The sequence below is a fragment of the Canis lupus genome, chromosome 4 (genome assembly GCF_003254725.2).
Source record: "Canis lupus dingo isolate Sandy chromosome 4, ASM325472v2, whole genome shotgun sequence".
In the NCBI taxonomy this organism is placed as follows: Eukaryota; Metazoa; Chordata; class Mammalia; order Carnivora; family Canidae; genus Canis; species Canis lupus.
The window spans coordinates 77754220-77767948 of NC_064246.1; the positions used below are offsets into that span (position 1 = coordinate 77754220).

The following is a 13729-nucleotide window of genomic DNA, read 5'->3' on the forward strand; positions in this document are numbered from 1 at the left end:
AAAATACCTGGGAATAAACTTAACCAAGGTGGTGAAAAATCTGTCCTCTAAAAACTATAAAACGCTAAGAAAAAAATTGAAGATGACACAAACAAATGGAAAGATATCCCATGATAGTGAATTGAAAAAAACAATATTGCTAACATACATTTTACCCAAAGCAATCCAGATTTAATGCAATCTCTACAAAAATGCCAACATATTTTAAAAGGTTAATTTATTTTACAGAGTGAGCAAGAGAGAGTGGGCAGGGGAGAAGGAAAGAGAATCCTCAAGTAGACTCCCTGCTGAGCGTGGAGCGCAAAGCAGGTCTCAATCCCAAGACCCAGGGATCATGACCTGAATAGAAATCAGTCAGACACTTAACAGACTGAGCCACTCAGGCTTCCCCAACTACATTTTTCACAAAGCTAGAACACATAATACTGAAATTTGTATGAAAAAAAAAAAAAAAAAAAACGAAGAATAGCCAAAGCAATCTTAAAAGAGAACAAAGCTGGAAGTATCATAATTCCAGATTTCATGATATACTTCAAGCTGTAATAAAACAGTATTATACTGGTACAAAAATAGTTCAATGAAACAGAATAGAAAGCCCAGTAATAAACCTACATTTATATGGTCAATTAATCTGTGACAAAAGCAAGTATGTACAATGGGGAAAGACAATCTCTTCAACAAATAGTGCTGGGAAACTCTTATACCATACACAAAAATAAACTAAAAATGTTTTAAACACCTGAATGTGAGACTTAAAATTATAAGACTCCTAGACAAAAACACAGGCAGTAAATTCTCTGATGCCAGCTTAACAACATTTTTACAGATGGATTCCCTCAGGCAAGGAAGACAAAAGCAAAAATAATTACTGAGAATACACCAAAATAACCATTTGCAGAGCAAAGGAAATTATCAACAAAAAAAGCAGCTGACTAGAAGAAGATACTTGCAAATTATACATCCAATAAGGGGATAATGTCTAAAACATATAAAGAACTTACACAACTCAAAATATACACACAAAAACCTTCCCAATGATCCTATTAAAAATGAGCAGAAAACCTGATCAAACATTTTTTCAGAGTACATACAGATGGCCAACATAAGACATGAAAAGACACTCAACATCACTAATCATCAGGAAAATGTGCATCAAAACTACACCTTCCAGAATGACTAAAATCAAAAACATAAATAACGTGTTCATAAGGATATGGAGAAAAGGAACCCTGGTGCACTGTTGGTAATTCAAATTGGAGCATGCACTATAGAAGATAGTACAGAAGTTACTAAAAAAAATAAATAAATAAAAATAGAATTTCCATACGGTCCAGTAATTCTACTGCTGGGTTTTTACCCCTCCCCCAATAAAAACACTAATTCAAAAAGATATGCACCCCTATGTTCACTGTCGCATTATTTACAATAGCTAAAATAAGGAACCAATGCAAGTCCATCAACAGATGAATGGATAAAGATGTGTATGTGTACACACACATACACACAGACACGTATTCACAAAGGAATATTACTCAGCCATAAAAACAAATGAGATTTTGCCATTTGTAACAGCATGGTCTAGGTCTAGATGGACCTAGAGAGTATAATGCTAAGCAAAATAAGAAAGACAAATATGATTCATTTATGTGGATTTAAGAAAAAAATAACAGACAAACATAGGAAATAAACAGACTCTTAAATACAGACAACAAACTGTAGCCATCACTTTGTTGGCTGCCAGAGGGGAGGTAAGATAGATAAAGGAGATTAAGATTTCACTTATCTTGATGAGTACTTAATAATATGTAGAAATAATATATGGAATTGTTAATTCATTATATTGTATACCTAAAACAAATATTGCAAGTTAATTTTACTTCAATAAAAAATCTGTTCAGAACTTGTATGTAAATCATACAGAGAACTCTTAAAACTAAATGATAAAACAAAACAATTGAAATGTGCAAAATATCTTAATAGACACTTACCAAAGAAGATGCTCAGAGGGCAACTAATCACTTGAACTCAAGCTCAGAATCATTTGTCATTAGGGATTTACGAAATGGAACAATAACACCACATAGGTACATCTCTATCGGAATAGCTAAAATCCAAAACCTGGCGATATTGATTGCTGGCAAGCATGCACAGCAGTGGAAACTATTTTTTCCATTTACATGATATTCTGGAAAAGGTAAGGCTGTAATGATTTTGTTTTTATTTCTTTTTTAAAGATGTTATGTATTTATTCATGAGACAGAGAGAGAGAGAGACAGAGAGAGAGAGAGGGGGGCAGAGGGAGAAGCAGGCTCCATGCAGGAGCCCGATGTGGGACTAGATACTGGGACCCCAGGATTATGCCCTGTGCCGAAGGCAGGCGCTAAACTGCTGAACCACCCAGGGATCCCCCGACTGTAAAGATTTTAAACAAATTAGTCATTCCCAGGTGTCCATGTGAAGGTAATGAGAAGGTTGAATAACTGAAGCACAGGAGAAATTTTCAGTGTGGTTAAACTACAGTGTATGAGACAGTAAAGACAATACATTTGTCAATACTCAGAATTTTAAAGTACAATGCTTGAATCCTAACAAATGAAAAGAAAGTTAAGTCCTTTAGGAGAACAGAGAATTACAGGATGGAATTCAGAGTATTGAGAAAAATTAACTGTATTTGAAACATATTAACCTCACTGGAAAAGATATGAGAGATTAATCTAATAATCTAATCTAGGTAATTTTGGAAATGAATGTAATCTCTAAGACTAGAGGCAATGGAAACTGTACATGAGAACTGTATTGAGGGATGCCTAGGTGGATTGGCGGTTAGCATCTGCCTTCAGCGCAGGGCATGATCCTGGAGTTCTAGGATTGAGTCCCACATCCGGCTCCCTGCATGGAGCCTGCTTCTCTCTCTATCTGTGTCTCTGCCTCTCTTTCTGTCTCTCATGAATAAATAAATAATTTAAAAAAAAGAAAAAAAAAACTATCGAGTTGATAAAGTCGTTTTTCATGGGGTATAGGTCAATAATTCTTGTACCACAGTACAAATACATTGAAGAACTAAGTAAATGGATTAAGGATGGTAGGAGTCAGTTTTCTCACTTTTGGAATGGGAGATTGCACATAAGTAAGAGAAAGAGCCTAAAATAATACATGTGGTTATTTAAAAAAAAAGATTTTGTTTATTTGATAGAGAGAAAGAGAGAGAGAGAGAGAGAGAGAGAGAGAGAGAGAGAGCAGGGGGAGCTACAGATGGAGAGGAAGAAGCAGGTTCCCTACTGAGCAGGGATCCCAACTGTGGCTTGATCCCAGGACCCTGAGATCAGGACCTAAGCCAAAGGCAGACACTTGGTTAACTGAGCTACCCAGGAGATCCAGTATATGTGGTCATTAATTAGAGTCCCAGACATTAGTATTAACTCATAATTAACTTAATATGGATGCAGATAACTATATATATATATATATATATATATATATATATATATATATATACACCACCCAGGGATTTCCTGACTGGGATATATATATATATATATATACACTCAGAATTGTACTGTATAGAGTACAACTGAGCTGGAGATATATATTTTAGAGTAACTGATTAAAAACAGCAAGCCTAAATAAAAAAGATAAACCTTTAGTCACTTACTGAAATATTATAAGTAACCACCTAAGCAGAAAGTGACAACACTGCATTTCATCTCCCCTTCCAATGAATGGTATGCTAGTCAAAGATCAAATAGATCAGCAGAGACATGAAAATTGTATTACAGTACATGGATCATTAAGCAAAATATTCCTGCACATTTATGGACCCTGAGGCTAGGGGTGGATGTTGGATAGTAGGAAAAGAGGAGGAAAACAGTAGAAAGTAGAAAAGTACTATTGGGCCAGAGTGGGGAAAGCCTTGTTAAGTATTCTCTTGTTACCCTAACAAGGAGGTGTTTGAAGACTACTTTGGCTGAGGACCCCAAGTAAAGAAACCTAGAAATGAAGGCACCAGGGCATTAAGCATAATGACATTTAACTTACCTGACTGTTCTCTCTCTCTTCACAACTAGAAAAGAAAAACAACGGCCTGAAATCACAGTGAAAATCAGCAGCATGACAGCATTAGAAGATGCAAATGATATCAAGCTCCTTTAAAGCCCCATTCTCAATTGTTCATATTTGATCTCACTGGTTATTCCCTGAAATTTGTACTAAAAAACTTGTCTTTATTTGACCTGACTCAGAATTCTCCAGGGGCCAGATATGTTTCTGGTGAATATTTGTTTGAAACAATCAGTGGCAATTTTTTAACATTACAAATGTCCCAGGTGGTGAGTAAAAACTGGAGCAAACAATAAGTTAACCATAAGGCTTAATGAAAAAATCTAGGGGAAAAAGATATCCACATAAGGCAGAATAATTTTCACATATTCCTAGAAGGTTATACACAAGTTAAAGCCTGAGTGTTTCCCTGAGTTGTAGACATAATCACATTCTACATGAAGAAATTCTCAGCAACAAGCAAATAAACCTAATTACAAACATCTAAAGATCATTAGCTGTCCACTAATGTAGCCAAACAAACTTCAGTGGAAATTCTATTACAGAAAGAATATATTCTTTACATAATTAACTTAGATATCTCTAAACAAACAACAATAACAACAAATACTGGGGGAGATCAGGTTTCCAGAACTGTCATGTTATTTAATATATCCATTTAAAAAATACAAAATATACAAAGAAATAAGAAAATATGACCAATACAAAGAAAAGGAAGTAGTCAAGGGATGCCCAGGTGGCTTAATCAGTTAAACATCTGACTCTTGATCTTGGCTCAGTTTGTGCTCTCAGGGCTGTGAGATCAAACTCCACAATGGGCTCCATGCTGGACATGGAACATGCTCAAGATCTTCTCTGTCCCTCTCTCTCCTTAAAGAAAGAAAGAAAAGGAAGAAAGGAAGGAAGGAAGGAAGGAAGGAAGGAAGGAAGGAAGGAAGGAAGGAAGGAAGGAAGGAAGGGAGAAAGAGAGAAAAGAGAAAAAAGAAAAGAGTAAATAAAAATTGTCCCTTAGGAAGTTGGTGGCTGGACTTAACACTCAATAAAGACATTAAAACAGTTATCTTAAATATATTAAAAGAACTTAAGGAAAGCATGTCTGTGGTACTGAGCAAAGAACAAGAATGGTATTTATGAAATGTGGAACATCTGTGAAGACATGGCAATCATTTAAAAATTATAGAAATTCAGAAGTTGGAAATCACAATAAATAGCATGCAAAATTCACTACAAGTCCCCCGGGGCAGTTTTCACTTGGCAGAAGAAATAAACACCAAATTTGAAGGTAACTAAATTGAGATTATCTGAGTAATATAATATGATAATTAAGATTATTTCAGTCTGAGAAACAGAAAGAGAAAAGAATTTTAAAGAATCAAAATTATTTGAGACCTGTGGCACATCATGATGTGTGTGTGAGTACCAGAATAAAATGGGAAAGAAAAAGGCATGGAGAGAATATTTGATGACATGATGGACCAAAACTTCACAAATTTGGTGAAAAACATTAATATACATATCTAAAGGCTCAATGAACTCCAAATAGGATAAAAGATCCACACCAAGACACAATATAAACATTTTTACAAAAAGAGAACCTTGAAATTAGCATGAGAAATACAATTTATCATACATAAGAATTCACTACAAGATTGACGGTTTTTTTTTTTTTTTTCCATCAGAAACCATACAAGTCAGAAGGCAGTGGAATGATATAGCCAAAATAATAAAAGAAAAAAATACAGTAACGCAAGAGTTCTATATCTGAAACTATCTATTGAATAAAAGGGGAGATTTAAAGATTCTCAAACAAAGCTGAGGATTTCACTGCTAGTTGAACTGCTCTACAGAAAACAACAACAACAACAACACAACATACTAATGGTAACCTTTCAGACTAAAATAAGTGACAGCAATTAATTGAATCCCATAGAAGATATTAGGAACACCATTAAAAGTAACTGCATAGGTGAATGACAGCATAAGCATAGTTTTTGAAGCATTTTTCTCTTATATGTATTGAATGACAACTACAAAAATCAATATTTCTAAATCTGTGTTGTCATACATTTTACAAAGATGTAATCTGTATGACAGCAGCACAAAGAAGGGAGAGATAATTAAGATAAAGAAATATATTTTTGTGTACTCTTGAAAATGTTCATATCAATTGAAGTAAATTGTCATAATTTAGGACGTTAATTGTAAGAAAGACAACCATTGGGAGAACATCATAAAAAATATAGTCAAATAACAAGCAAATGTACACTATAAAAATATCTATTTCATACAAAGGAAAGCAATAATTAAAGGACAGAGGAACAAATTAAATATATGACATATAGAAAGGAAATAGCTAAACAGGGGATATTATGCAAAATTTAATGGATTATATTTACAATAAAAATGAAAAGATTTGAAGAATGGATAAAAATTTAAAAAATAGCAATATGTTGCCTTTAGGAGACCACTTAACCTTGAAAACATAGGTAACTTGAAAATAAATGATAGAAAAAAATTACCATGCAATAGAAAATAATCAAAAGAAACCCAAAGGGGTACGTGGGTGGCTCAATTGGTTTAGCATCTGACTGTTGATTTTGGCTCAGGTAATAGTCTCAGGCTCCTGAGATTGAACCCCATGTCAGGCCTTGCACTGAGCATATTGCCTGCTTAGGATTCTCTCTCCCTCTGCCCCTCCCCACCCAGCTAGTGCTCTCTCTGTCTCAGAAAGAAAGAAAGAAAGAAAGAAAGAAAGAAAGAAAGAAAGAAAAGAAAGGAAGGAAGGAAGGAAGAAAGAAAGAAAGAAGAAAGAAAGAAAGAAAGAAAGAAAGAAAGAAAGAAAGAAAGAAGAAAGAAAGAAAGAAAAGAAAGAAAAAAAGAAAGAAAGGAAAGAAAGAAAGAAAGAAAGAAAGAAAGAAAGAAAGAAAGAAAGAAACCTGAAAGGGTTAATATCAGACAAAATACCCTCGAGTACATAAATTGTTACTAGAGAAAAAAGAAGATATATTTTTAATGCTAAAAGTGTCAGTTAATTAAAATATATGATTATATATCCATATGTACTTCATATGAGATTTCTATAGGACATAAAACAAAATTTTATAATGGAGAAATAAATGATTTTAGAATAATATTTGGACATTTTTGCACTTTCAGTAATGGATAGACTAATATAAGATCAATAAAGAAATAGAAAAACTGAACTACATTATAAACAAACTATAAATAAACATATCTACAAAACAGTTCAGCCAACATCACCAGAATACACATTCATCTCAAGTAATATAGAATATTCTCCTGAATTGATAATATGTCAGGTCATATTGACAAGTTAACAGATTAAAATCATACAAAATATATTCTTCCAATAATAAAAGGAAATATGATATATTCAATAACATTCTCCAAAATCACTACTGGGTAAAATATGAAATCACAAGTGAAATTATGACATAATTTGAGTGGAATAAAAGGGAAAACACAGTATGCCAAAACATTAGATACTAATAAAACACTACTTAAGAGAAATGTATTGTTAGAAATGCTATTTAAAAATATTTTTTGAATTGATAACCTAATGTTCCCAATTAAGAACTAGAAAAAGAAGAATAAACAAATCCCAAAGTGAAAAGAATGGATATAAGAAATATAAGAACAGAGGTAAGACAATAGGTACTATATAATAAATAAAAAAATCACAACTAAGTATTTATCCTTTAATGAGATCAACTAAATCAATAAACCTTTAGCTAAACTAAAAAGGGAGAAAACTCAGATTGCTATAACCAGACATGAAAAAGAGGACAATACCAATGACTTTACAAAAATAACAATTATATGGGAATACTATAAACAATTGTATGCCTAAAAATATATCGGAAATGAGAAAATTTCTAGATAGACACAAACAACGGAAACTAATGCAAACTAATATACTTGTAATAAGCAATAAAACTGAAATAGCAATCAAAAATGTTCTACAAAGAAAAATTTTATACAATAATGAAAAATTCTGCAAAATATTTAAGATGAATTTATGCTGATACTTAATGGCCTCCAAAAATAGAAGAGGAAGAAACATTGCTCATCTCATTCTATGAGGCTAGAATTACCCTGATACCAAAACCAGAAAGAAATATCACAAGAACAGAAAATTATAGAACAAATATCTCTCACAGATGTAATAGACATCAATAAAATATAGCCAACCACATCCAGAACAATATTAATGGGATTAAACAGTATGTCCAAGTGGAATTTATGCCAAAAATACAGTATTTCAATATATGAAAGTAAATCTATGTAAAACACCATGTTAAGAGAACAAAAGCTATAAAAATGTCCTTTCAATAAACCAAAGAAAAAGTCACTGACAAACACAGCAAATACCAAACTTAATAACGAAGACCAAAACCCTTCTTCTAAAATCAAGTAAAAAACAGCAATGTCCTCTTTCACTACATCAATTTAAAATTATTCTGTAGGTTTTACTCCATGCAATTAAAAAAATAGAAGGAATTATAGAAAACATATTGTTAAAGTTATACATAATGGTGAAAGATTGTCTGCTCTCACCATGTCTATTCTATTCAACCTTGTAATAAGGGTTCTAGCCAGGGCAATTAGGAACAATTATATTGAAAAGAATGCATTAAAACTATCTCTATTCACAGATAATATGATATTACATATTCATAATCTTAAGGATCCACAAAAATGATTAGATCTAATAAATGAGTTTATCAAAGCTTCAGAGTACAAAAATAATAAACAAAGAACAATTGTATTTTTATGCATAAACCAAATCAGACAGAAAATGAAATTGACGAACAATCCCATTTATAATAGCATCAACAAGTAAACTAGAGATAATTTAACAAAAGAAGTACATGACTTCTATATGAAAAACTACAAAACAATGTTAAAAGATATTAAAGACTAAAACAAATGCAGGGGTGTCTTATGTTTATAGCTTGGAAGACTTTTTTTTTTTTTTTTTTTTTTTTTTTTTTTAGAGATTTTATTTGAGAGAGAGAGTGCATGTAAGCAGGAGGAGAAGCAGAGGGAAAGACTCCTTTCTGAGTGTGGAGCCTGACACAGTCCTGATCCTATAACTATGGGATTATGGCCTGAGCTGAAACCAAGAATCAGACACTCAAATGACTAAGGCACTCTGCCACCCTTGTCTGGAAGATTTAAAATTATTAAAACAGCAAACTCTTTAACTGTTTCACAGAGTTAACACAAACTATCAAAATTCCAGCTGACATTTTGCAGAAATTTATAATTGGATACAAAGTTTCATATGGAATTGCAAAAGACCTAGAATAGCCAAAACAAACTCAAAAAGGTAACAAAATGAAAAAAAAAAACCTCTCACAATATTTGAAGACTTATTTATTTCAAAACTTAGAACAAAGCTACAGTAATCAAGGCTTCATGGATTAGCATAAGTATAGACAGACAAACTATAATAAAATTTAGAGAAGAGAAACTCATTTAAGTTTAATTAATTTTGATAAAGGTGTCAGGACAATTCAATGGTAAAAGCATAGTCTCCAAAAGACCATGCTGAGGGGTGCCTGGGTGGCTGTTAACATCTGCCTTTGCCTCAGGTCATGATCCCAGTATGCTGGGTTTGAGCCCCTTATTGGGCTTCCTGCTCAGCAGAGTCTTTTTCTCCTTCCCTCTGCTCGTGTGCTCTCACTCATTCTTACTCTCTCTCTCCTTCTCAAATGAATGAATAAAATCTTCTGAAAAAAAATTTAAAAATGGTGCTGAGAAACTGAATACATGCAATGACAATGCTGAATCTCCACCTTATGCAATATACAGAAAAAGACAAAAACCAAAAGAAACAATAACAACAAAAAAAAAACCCTAGGAATAGATCAAAGACCAAAGTGTAAGAAATAAAGTGATAAAATTATTTGAAGATATACACCCAAAATTTTATGTTGTTGGATTATATGACGGTGTATTTTATATGTCAAAACACAATAATAGGCTGAGAAGATGGCAGCATAAAAAGACTGTAAGCTTACCTCATCCCACAAATCCTGCTAGATTACAGCAACATAAATAAACCAGAAAAATTACTGAAATAGTGGCAGAGCAAACTCTCCAACTAAAGGTAGAGAAGAGGCCATATCAAAGAGTTTATGAAGGGCAAAGACATAGTAAAGAACAGAACAGATTTGCAAGACTCCTGTATGAAACCATTGGCTTATCTCAAAGCATGTCTGGAGGTCCAGGGATCATAGGACGACCATTCTAGGAACAAAGGAGCTGATAGGCACCATTTCCTTTGAGGTCCTCAGAGTAACTACATGGCCATATGGGAGAACCACATAGCACTGACATTCACTACCTACCTTATTTAAACCAAGTCCTACCCCCGTGATTCAGTGGATCTGCCCTTTCCAGTCACACTAGTCTCAGTCCCAGCATTGCAGGTTCCTTCCCTCAGAAGGCCAGCACAACCCCTGCCAATCTGCATCTATTTATCAGTGTGCTTTGTAGAGCCTCTGTGCCTGTGGTAGTGGTGGTGGTGGTGGTGGTGGTGGTGGTGGTGGTGGTGGCAGGCCCTTTGGAATTCTGAGGTGGACCTTGTTAAGAGTGCATTCCTCACTTACACATTCTTGGTCCCTGTGGCAGTGGCTACATGTATAATTTTGAAGGCAGACCTGCAAGTATTTTGTTAAAATTATGTTGCCCCATCATGGCTGGACACATGTCCACAATAAGTAAAGAGAGCCTCCGCAGGATGACTGGATTGAAGGAAAAAGTGGCAAGGAAATAACAGCTGGACACATGCAACACACATAGACGACCCCTGAAATGCCATGTTCTGGGGGACAGGAAATGCTTCACTGCAGGATCCTATAGGATCTCTTCTTCATAAAGCCATTATTTTCGACAGCAAGAGATATAGCTCATTTTCTCAAACACAGAAAAAGAGAGTTAGATAAAATGAGGAGACAGAGGAATATATCACAAATGAAAGAATAGGACAAAACCACAGCAAGAGACCTAAGTGAAACAGATATATATAATGTGCCTGATAGAGAATTTAAAGTAATGATCATAAAGATACTCACTGCACTTGAGACAGGAGTGGAGGACATTAGTGACATTTTTAACAAAGAGATAAAAAATAACTAATCCAAGATGAAGAACACATAAATAAATTGAATATATATTAGATGGAATAAATAGTAGACTAGATGAAGCATAGGAATGAATTAGTGACTTGGAAAACAGTAATGTAGGTGATCAAGCTGAGGAGGTGACAGGGAAAAAAGAAGCAATAGGAGATTAGACTCAGGGGATTTAGCAATTCCATTAAGTAAAATAACATTTGCATTATAATGATGCCAGAAGAAGAAGAGAGAAAAGAGGACAGAACATTTATTTGGCAAAATAATAGCTGAACATTTCCCATATCTGGAGAAGGAAACAGATATCCAGATCCAGGAGGCACAAAGATCCCCCAACAAAATCAAACTAAGGAAGTCTGTACCAAGACCCATTGTATTTAAAATGGCAAAAAATAGGGGCTCCTGGGTGGGTGATCCCATTGGTTAAACTTCTGCCTTTGGTCATGATTTGAGGGTCCTGAGATCAAGCCCCATGTCGGCTCCCCCTCAGCAGAGAGTCTGCTTTTCCCTCTGCCCCTCCCCTTACTTATGCTCTTTTTTCTTTCTTCCTTCCTTTCTTTCTTTCTTTCTTTCTTTCTTTCTTTCTTTCTTTCTTTCTTTCTTTCTTTCTTTCTTTCTTCTTTCTTTCTTTTTCTTTTTCTTTTCTTTCTCTCTCTCTCAAATAAATAAATAAAATCGTTAAAAAATAAAATGACAAAAAGTAGTGATAAAGAATTTAAAAACAGCAAAATGAAAGAAGGCAGTTACATACAAGAGAAAGCCTATACTGATACGAGCAGATTTTTCAGCGGATACTTTGCAGGCCAAAAGAGAATGGCATGATATGCTTAAAGTAGTTAAAGGAAAAATTCTGCAGCCAAGAATACTCTATCCAGGAGGTCCACCATGCAAAATAGAGGGAGAGATAAGATTTGCTCAGAAAAACAAAAGCTAGAATTCATGGCCAGTAAGTCAGCCTTACAAGAAATATTATAGGGGACTCTGAGTGGAAAGGAAAGATCACAAATGACAGTATGAAAAGTAGGAAGCACAAAAACAGAAAAATAAGTATATCTGTAAAATCAATTAAGGGATGCATAAAATAAAGCAATATAAAATATGATACCATTTACTTAAAGTGTGAAGGATAAAGGAGAAAAGAATGTGTTCAAATTTAAGTGACCATCAACATAATATAGAGTACTATATGCAGAAGATGTTATCTATAAACCTAATGGTAACCGAAAAAGAAAAACCAGTAATAGATATGCAAACACTAAAGAGAAAAGAACCCAAGAATATCATTAAAGAAGCCCAGCAAACCATGAAAGAGAACAAAAAAGGATCAGAGAAAAAACACAAAAACAGCCACAAAGTAACTAACGTAAATGGCAATAAATACCTATCTATCAATAATTACATTGAATGTTAATGCACTAAAAGCTCCAATTAAAAGACATAGGGTGACGGTATGAATAAAAAACAGGACCCATCTATATGTTGCCCACAGGAAACTCATTTCAGACCTAAAGACACATGCAGATTGAAAGTGAGAGGATAGAGAAAAATTTATCCTCCAAATAGATGTCAAAAGAAAGCCAGATTAACAATACTTCTATCAGACAAAATAGATTTTAAAACAAGGACTGTAACAAGTGACAAAAACAGACATTATATAATAATAAACAGGACAGTCCAACAAGAAGATATAACATATAATTGTACATATTTCTGCACTCAACATAGGAGCACCCAAATATATAAGCAGTTAATAACAAACAAAGGAACTAATTGAGAGAAATATAATAGTAGGGGACATTAACACTGCACTTACATCAATGGACAAATCACCCACATGGAAAATTAATAAGGAAACAGTGGCTTTGAATGTTATACTGGACAAGATGGATTCAATATAGATATTCAGAATATTCCATTCTAAAACAGAATACACATTCTTTTCTTTTTTTTTTTTTTAAGATTTTATTTATTTATTCATGAGAGATAGAGAGAGGCAGAAAGAGAAGCAGGCTCCATGCAGGGAACCTGATGTGGGACTCGATCCCGGGTCTCCAGGATCACACCCTGGGCTGCAGGCGGCACTAAACCGCTGAGCCACTGGGGCTGCCCCACATTCTTTTCAAATGCACAGTGAACATCCTCCAGAACAGATCACCTATTAGCCTACAAAAGAAGTCTTAACAAATTTAAAAACATCAAAGTCATATAACCATGCATCTCCTTTGACCACAACACTATGAAATTAGATATCAAACATAAGAAAAAGTTTGGAAACAGCACAAATACATGGAGGTTAAAAAATCATGCTACCAAACAATGCATGGGTCAATTGAGATCAAAGAATAATTGAAAAATTACATGGATAAAATTGAAAATGACAACAAAATGGTCCAAAATCTTTGGATGCAGTCAAAGTGGTTTTAAGAGGGAAGTTTATAGCAATACATGCCTACCTCAAGGAGCAAGAAAAATCTCAAACAACCTAGCTACACACCTAAAGAAGCTAAAAA

At 34.0% G+C, this 13729-nt stretch overlaps 1 long non-coding RNA gene across 1 annotated transcript in view; it reads right to left on the minus strand.

Moving 5' to 3' along the window:
* Positions 1 to 13729, minus strand: part of LOC112652816 (uncharacterized) — a 90519-nt gene that overhangs the window by 15471 nt on the left and 61319 nt on the right. The window contains exon 5 of the long non-coding RNA XR_007410422.1: positions 4036 to 4060. This is a non-coding gene — a long non-coding RNA (uncharacterized LOC112652816). The remainder of the gene's footprint in view (positions 1 to 4035; positions 4061 to 13729) is intronic.